We start from the raw sequence: 7,051 nt of genomic DNA on the forward strand, positions 1-7,051 counted from the left end.
AGCCGTGTAATTCAGTGTACGGGCTTTCTCGTGCAGTTTCATGGTTCTTGTAACCCAAATCCTACACTGGCGTGAAGTGACCCCCCATTTCACAGCATTTTTCAGCTGATTTAAAATGTACCTAAAGGAGAAGCATTATTGAAGACCATCAATTACCATCAAAGGTTTTTGTGGTCATTTTTAATGACCACAGAGCGCTGTGACCTCGGTTTTACATCTCACCCAAGAGACAGCGCCCTTTTACAACACAGCGTCTCCGTCACTATGCTGGGGAATTGGGACCCGCACAGACCTCAGGGTGAGCGCCCCCCCACCGGCACCATTAACACCGCTTCCAGCTGGAAACTTTGTTTTTCCCTGTAGCTCACCCTCATCCGGGTACTGACCTGGCTAACACCTGCTTTGCTTCAGTGGGTTTTCAGTTGCGAGTTGCAAGGGGATGCAAGTGATGGAGCCGCTCGCTGCAAAAGCCACTGCTTTGGCTGGGAATCGAACCAGAGCCTCCCGTGTGGGAAGCGAGGATTCTACCACTGAACCAACAATGCTCAGTGCCCGGGCCTTCAAAAAAGATGCTTTTTTGGTGCTCTGTTAAAAAAGCGTCGACATTACCTCTTTCAAAAGGCTTCACTTTCCTAGTCACATTCCAAGGCTCATTGAACCCGGGCTGTTTCCTCCAGCGGTATAGTATTGCAGTTAGACAGCACGATGCCTGCAAGACTATGTCACGCTCTGACGAGACTGTCAAAAATTGCTTTCGCCGATTGTATTGCAAACCGGCGGAAGCGGGGTATTGGGAAAAGTTTTCAACTAGAAATACTCGCGCCTCGGCTAAACCTCACAGGCTACGATACTGCCAATGCGCAAAGCTGACGGTTGCCAGGCAACCGCGGGGATCCTATGGAAATCGTTATCAATCGACTCATGGCATGTCGTTGCTGTAACGCTTCATATTTGTCGTCTTCTTCTTCTAGCTTGAGGTTTTAAAGAATTTCATGACAGACAAGGGCTCCGTCGGGAACAAAGGGCGTTGTGAGAAAACCGTTGCTTATTTTCAGCAGCAGAAATACAACCCTTTAAATACAAGATGACAGAACAATGACGAAGGGCACGCCGGGTGGAACTCATGCACTACAGAGGAAAGGGGGCGGGCACGTACAGTTCACATTCAAGCCACAAGTACTCTTCTCGGATGTTGCACAAACAAATCCTAACGTCCTGAAAGCATTGCAGCATGTTTGTGTCCCACTTCCCGTGGCTGCGGGACGACTGACACGAACGGACAAACACAATCTGTGGCGTTTAGCGTGACATAGTCTTGCAGGCATCGTGCTGTCTCACTGCAATACTATACCGCTGGAGGAAACAGCCCGGGTTCGATGAGCCTTGGAATGTGACTAGGAAAGTGAAGCCTTTTGAAAGAGGTAAAGCACTGCACAACGGAACTGAGGGAGAATCTTACAATGATTTCGAATGAATTCTGTATGCGTTAAAAGACAGCTATACACAGAAAACATGCAGGACACTGCTCATGATGTTTCCCGAGCCGAAACACAGTGCGTTTTTCCAAGCCATCTGACAAAGCCCGCCCACTGAAAACTGCAGCAGATCGTGTAAATACGTTCAACTTTGTAACTACTGCACGCACAGGAAGCAGAATAAATTCCTCTTTTCAAACTGTCAAAGGTTTGCTTTGCGAACGCTGCAGGACATCGCACAATCTCTTTTGAACGGGGACAAACAATTTCTTATGGGGCGCAGTAAGTACAGACGTTTAAAAAGCTCCACTCATGCCGACGATGCAGCATGAAGAAGCGCAACCTAACGTTTGACAGACAAAAGCCGGGCGCCGCTACGAGCAATATGAAATCAAACTGACAGCACACGGCGTTTCGCGCTGACTCAAAAGTGATCTCGACAGACGCTGTTCTCTGCATAACGCTGAAAGAGCTAAAGAGCGTTTCTGTTGAGACGTAACAAGCTCGTTTCTTTCTACCATGATGTCACCATGACCAAATCTGTCTTTAAACACCTTGCTCAGTCTCTGACGAGACTGTCAAAAATTGCTTTCGCCGATTGTATTGCAAACCGGCGGAAGCGGGGGATTGGGAAAAGTTTTCAACTAGCAATAATCGCGCCTCGGCTAAACCTCACAGGCTACGATACTGCCACTGCGCAAAGCTGACGGTTGCCAGGCAACCGCAGGGATCCTATGGAAATCGTTATCAATCGTCTGATGGCATGTCGTTGCTGTAACGCTTCATATTTGCGGCCGGGCACTTCCCGCCCCCCAAAGAAAAGAGCGCCAATCAGACAGGCGGAGACCGAGGACTCGCAGAGCAGACGGCCACAGTCGCCGTAATAAGAGCGATTGTGAGCGGTTTTGTTTTCTCTCTTTGACCAGCCCAGCTGCGCCCCACCCGAAGGCAGGGAAGCACAAAAATTGTATGGAACTCATTCATGCTCCTCTCCATGGAAATCTTTAGTAAAAGACAAAAGATTTGTACGACATGAAGAGAAACCAGAGTGCGTGGCTGGACAGCTGCAGGAGCCCAGGCCGCCCTCAAGTCCTCTGCCCTGCCAGTCGTGGTTGGCAATGCACCTGGCCTTACAAACGAGCCAGTGGGGCCCATTCGGCTCCGGGCTCATCGCCTGCGGCTCTCAGCTTACCTGGCAGGGGAGATACCTTGATCAGCCTGGAGTAGTTGGATTGTTTTCTTGTTTTGTGGAAGCAGTGTTTGTTTTGCAGTTTGAGATGGCAACCTTTGGATCCCGCAAGAATGCTGTAAGTTTTGAGCTTTTGGATGACCTCTTCATGGATCGTATGCAGTTCAGCAGAAAAGTGTTACAGAAGGAACTTGGCTTTGAACCTCGGCACTTGGATTTCATCTTCGCTCTCCCAGGTCAGAAAGCATTTGAGGGTGTTTTTGCTACCTATTCTCTGTTTGAACAATGTGTGGATGTGTTTGAGGCAAAAAGAGGGAAAGTTCCTGCTCTTGAGAAGATCAACTTGCAGCCTCTGACACAGAGAGAGAGGAAAACGGTGCATGTTGTTATGTTCTCGGAAATGGCAAAGACGGAGGACATTCACACCTGGCTTAAGCAGTACTGCACCGTCCACCATAGAACTGAGGTTAGAGATGTTGACGGTATAAAAACAGGAGCAAGGAAATTCGAGGGTCGCTTGCTACCGGACAATGTAAATGGAGGCTTAAGGCACCTGCCCTCTACAATCCGGCTGGGCGCCTGCAATGGCTATGTTTTTTATGTGGGACAACCAAAGGTGTGTCGGCGCTGTGGTGCTGTGGGACACCTGGCATCGTCCTGCACTGTGAAATGCTGCAAGACCTGTGGCAAACAGGGACATTTAGCCTCTGACTGTTCAATGCTGCCAAAGTGCAATTTATGTGGCTCGGAAGGACACATTTTTAAGAACTGCCCTCACGCCTACGCCAATAAACTCAAAATGAGAAAGGATGAGGCAGTGCTTGTTTCAGCCAAACCGGCCCGAAAAGCCAAAGCAAACAACAAGTCAAACAAAGAACCCTTGTTGGACAAAGAGTCTTAGCCTCCAGCCAGGATCAGTCCTGCTGTGGCTCCGGGGCCGGTGGAAGAGAAATCCACTACGCTCCCACAACCGCAGACTGCACCAGACAAGCACGAGGGTTTGAAAACCCCAGAGAACAGCGAGGACCCCTCCCCCACTCCTGCTCCTCAGAACGAGGGCCAGTGTGGGGCCCCCCGGTGGAGCGGGTCCAGCGACGATACCCAGGATTCAGCGGAGCTGCTTTTCTTAGACTCTGCAAGTGCTACAGATGCCCTCCTCTCCTCCATCCAGTCCATCACGGAGGATCTGCAGCAGCTGGTGGGTGAGGGGGAAGAGGAGACTGGTGCATCGGCTGCACCCCTTTCCCCTCAGTGCTCCCAGGAGCTGGACTTGAGGAAAAGGAAAAATGACTCTGTTTTCTCCCCGAGCGAGGAGGAAGGAGAGCATGGCGATGGGGACAGCTGGAACCCCTCCACCCCTCCCTCTACCCCCTTCCTTGAAATGGACTCCGTGAATGCTTTTACTGCTGCCACCCTGATGAAGGCTCATTCAGAGGATGGCTGGCAGGAAATTGGTAAGAAGAAAAAGAAAAAGAAGAAGGTAACAGGTGAGACAGAAGAGAAATGTGTTTTGTAAAGACTGGTTCCACTTTCTTATGTAATATGGCTCTAAACATAATTTCTCTTAACACCAGAGGTATCAATGACAGAGTTAAATGCCAGTCTGTCTTTGATTACCTCCAGCAGAGAGAGGGAGATGTGTTGATGTTGCAGGAGTGTGCTTTAGCATATCAAGAGAGGTATAAAAGCTTTGAAGATAGGTGGGATAAAGGGCCTTCTGTTTGGTCAGGGGACAATAACAACAGAGCCTCTGGCGTGGCCATTCTTTTCAAAGGATGGGCTTTCAAATTGAAAAGTATTCAGAGGGTCATAGATGGCAGGTTGCTGTGTGTGGATGTGGAATGGGGGACCGTTAACCTGCGGCTAATCAATGTGTATTGTCCTACTGACGTGGGAGGAAGGGTGGAGCTACTCAAGGCACTCTCTCCCCTATTGTTATGTAGCACAGACGTGATAGTGGGAGGGGATTTTAATTGTATCTTAGAGCACACAGACAGGCAGTCTAGCTCTCCGATAAAATTGGATTCCAGCTCACTGGCCCTGCAAAACTTAGTTCAAGACTTTAAACTCTCAGACACATATAGATGTATATATCCCACAACAGCAGGATATACATGGTCAGGGAGGAATAGCAGCTCCAGAATTGACTATTGCTTTGTCTCAGAGAGAGTGAAAGTTGTTGGGGTCACTCTTCAGCCTGTCTTCTTCTCAGATCATCAGGCTTTAGGGTGTAGAGTGGAACTCCAGGGCGGGACTGTCTTTGGAACAGGCCTCTGGAAACTCAACACAAAGCTGCTAGAGAATGAGGGGGTAGTATCCCGCTACAAGGAGAAACTATCACAGTGGTTGTCCTTGCAGTGTCTGTACGGGTCAGTAGGAGAGTGGTGGGAGGAGGTGAAGGTGAGGACTAAGGCCTTTTTCATGGCTGAGGGAAGGAAGGCTGCTGCCAGACGGAGAGGAGTGCTAGCCAGGAAACAGAGGCAGCTGCAGCGTCTCTACACGATGCTGCACAGTGGCTTCGATGTGCTCGAGGATATCACCCTTTTAAAAAGGGACATCCGGAGCATAGCCGAAGAAAGTAGTCGAGGAGTGCTGTTAAGAAGCAGAGTGCAGTTCTTGGAAGAAAATGAGAAGTGTACTCGCCTCTTTTTCAGGAAAGTGGTAGGCTCCAAGTCTGTCATGGAAAGTGTAGTTGATGAGGAGGGACGAGAGAGAACAGGGCCGAGTGCTATCCTCTCCTGCACCGAGGCCTTCTACTCAAGACTGTACAGCTCTACAGAGGTAAAGGATGAAGAAATTCATTTTTTTACCTCAAAGCTAGAAAACGTTTTGAGTGAAGAAGATAGGGAAGTACTTGAGAGGGATTTGACAGTAGAAGAGCTGAGACAGGCTATGGAGAGCTTACAGCAGGGGAAAACTCCGGGTGCTGACGGGCTCCCTAAAGAATTTTATTGCACCTTTTGGGATCTGCTTCAGGATCCGCTACTGCTCCTATTCGAGGAAAGCTATAAGACAGAATTGCTGCCTGACTCCTTAAGAGAAGGCACTATCTCTCTCTTGTTTAAGAAAGGAGCAAAGAATGACATAAAGAACTGGAGACCCCTCAGCCTGTTAGGCGTGGACACTAAGATCCTGTCCAAAGCCCTTTTCCTGCGCCTACAAAATGTAGTGGCCTCACTGGTAGGGAAAGAACAGACTTGTGGGATAGCAGGACGCCTGATGAGCGACAACCTGGCCTTGTTGAGGGATGTCTGTCTGTACTCAGAGGATCGCTCCCTCCCTCTGTGCATTTTAGGTGTAGACCTAGAAAAGGCCTTTGACCGCCTAAACCGGCAGTACTTAACATCGGTACTTGAGCACATGAAGTTTGGCCCCATCATGAGAAAGTGGATTAACCTGCTGTACACAGGTAGCAACAGCAGAGTCATGGTTAATGGCAATAGATCACGCCCCTTTGAAGTCTGTTCAGGGGTGAGGCAGGGCTGCCCATTATCCCCCTTGTTATTCGTTTTGGCTATGGAGCCCTTAGCCTGTGCCTTGCGCCAGGATCAGGCCATTAATGGGATACCAGTGCCTGGAAGTGGGGGAGGAGAGGTAAAGACATCTCTATACATGGATGACGTCACCCTGCTCCTCTCTGACAATGCCTCAATTAGCAGAGCTCTGCAGTGCTGTGATCAGTTCTACTTGGCTTCCTCTGCAAAAATTAACAAATCTAAGAGTGAGATTTTTTATCAGAACTGGAGGGAGCCAAAAGAAGGACATGATCTCAGGCTGCAAGAGAAGAGAATTAAGGTCCTGGGGGTGTATTTTGGAGAAGAGATGGGAACAGTAAATTGGCAGAACAAATTGCCAATCTTAAACAAAAAACTGATGCAATGGAAGGACCGAGACCTCACCATGACAGGGAAGCTGCTGGTCATCAAAGCCGAGCTCTTGCCTGTCTTGATTTTTCTGGCTTCTACCTTCCCAATCCCACACCGTGTTGCGGCGGTGCTGAGGAGATTGATGTTTCAATTTCTATGGGGTGGGAAGCAGGAAAGACTCAGAAGGGAAATAATGTACAGGCCGCTACCCTCAGGGGGGAAGTCTGTCCCAGATATTGCTACGAAGCTGCTGTGCATTTTCCTGGCCTCTGTGCTGAGAGGCTTTGCAACAGCACCTGCAGCGCGTACCTGGACTTATTTTTCCAGGCTCTGGGTAGGTAGGGAGGTGTTCAGAGTGTGGGGTGTCAGACCCAAGCTGGATGTCCCACTCTCTGACACATGCCCTGCAATTTATGGGACAGTTAAAAGTTTTCTAAGATCTCACCCAATTGGCCATATTCCCCTCCGAGATGTCAGCGTCCAAAAACTGGAAGATTTCGTTGCACCCCAGAATAATAGGC

General features: G+C 49.3%; 3 non-coding genes across 3 annotated transcripts; all 3 read right to left on the bottom strand.

Annotated features, from left to right (window-relative positions):
* Positions 1 to 726: 726 nt before the first annotated feature.
* On the bottom strand, positions 727 to 868 carry LOC148643259 (U4 spliceosomal RNA). Its single transcript, XR_015929497.1, has one exon. It is a non-coding gene; the product is annotated as a U4 spliceosomal RNA (small nuclear RNA).
* A 1,170-nt stretch (positions 869 to 2,038) lies between these two features.
* On the bottom strand, positions 2,039 to 2,180 carry LOC148643260 (U4 spliceosomal RNA). Its single transcript, XR_015929413.1, has one exon. It is a non-coding gene; the product is annotated as a U4 spliceosomal RNA (small nuclear RNA).
* A 230-nt stretch (positions 2,181 to 2,410) lies between these two features.
* LOC148643261 (U5 spliceosomal RNA) lies at positions 2,411 to 2,527 on the bottom strand. The gene has a single exon (XR_015929314.1). It is a non-coding gene; the product is annotated as a U5 spliceosomal RNA (small nuclear RNA).
* Between the last annotated feature and the right edge of the window lie 4,524 nt (positions 2,528 to 7,051).

This window comes from Lepisosteus platostomus, chromosome 22 (assembly GCF_059453375.1).
Source record: "Lepisosteus platostomus isolate fLepPlt1 chromosome 22, fLepPlt1.hap1, whole genome shotgun sequence".
Lineage (NCBI taxonomy): Eukaryota > Metazoa > Chordata > Actinopteri > Semionotiformes > Lepisosteidae > Lepisosteus > Lepisosteus platostomus.